Source organism: Etheostoma cragini, chromosome 5 (genome assembly GCF_013103735.1).
Source record: "Etheostoma cragini isolate CJK2018 chromosome 5, CSU_Ecrag_1.0, whole genome shotgun sequence".
Classification (NCBI taxonomy): Eukaryota; Metazoa; Chordata; class Actinopteri; order Perciformes; family Percidae; genus Etheostoma; species Etheostoma cragini.
In genome coordinates this window covers 21,151,884-21,153,055 of record NC_048411.1, presented here as the reverse complement: position 1 = coordinate 21,153,055, position 1,172 = coordinate 21,151,884, and positions in this window count along the sequence as shown.

The following is a 1,172-nucleotide window of genomic DNA, read 5'->3' as shown; positions in this document are numbered from 1 at the left end:
TCTTCCGACCCCTATCGGTCAAAAATGGATTTTTGTCGCTTTAAGGATGGATTGAGCAGAAAACTACAATGGCCAAACTCCTTTGCGCTACATTAACCAGCATCAGGACAGCTTTGGGTATTCTTTGAGTTGCACAGTCCATGAAACGTGATTTACAACCACTGCTGTATATTGAGTTGGTGGGACAGACTTTGTTCACTTGAGCTTTTACAAAGTGGTCATTGTTGTGGTAAACCTATGTTTGGTGCCTAATGTACGTTAAATCACTAACATTGTTATCTGGTCCTCATGCATGTTGTAGTCGCTTCCATTATGGCTCATGATCATAAGAGTGGAAAGTGTTGCCAGTAACAGCTTCAAACTGTGAATTACTAAGACTGACACTGGCACAAAGATGTATAGTCTAAGCATTTGCAATTGATTGTACAGATTTTATATTGTTGTGTATTATATATTATACTATATTAACTTTTTGTAACTCAGGTATTTTGTTACCAGTTATTTTCTTCATGTTACCTTTAATGAAGGTTGCATGTATTCATAATTCAATAATTGAGATTTTGGTTGAACATTACAGGATTGTTATAAAATGGCAGTTGTCAAAAATACTTCCCAGCATGGCTGTATAATCAACTGGCTGGTTTTGTACCGCTATGTATGTATAGCCTTCATAAAATCCCACTGATTAAAAGTTTAGCACTGTTTTTGTATGTTTTTAGTTTATTTGACTGTGCACAGTATTTATATATTTTCAATAAGCATGTATGAAAAATCAAGGCACCGACTGATCTTTAAGATTACAAGGAATTCATCTTGAAAAAATACTGATATGTCTTTCATTGACAAATTACAAAAAACAGACAATTTCTTTGATAGAAATTAGTGCTGGTATCAAGATAAAAATAGAAAGACTGATATACCAGTTTCTTGAAATTATCTACTGCTAGCCTTGGTCATTAAACACTGTAATGATGGATTTACTGAAAGAAATCAAGGGTACTGCTCTGTGTTTTGGCAATCTATGGGAGATGAGAAATTGTTGTCACAGAAAATCACTGTAGTAGGTTATAAAATGATTTTGTACTGAAGAGAAGTGTCTGTCCACTGTATTCCACTCTCATCTGAACAATGTAATGTATCAGAAGTGTCATATTTATTTACACCATATTTTT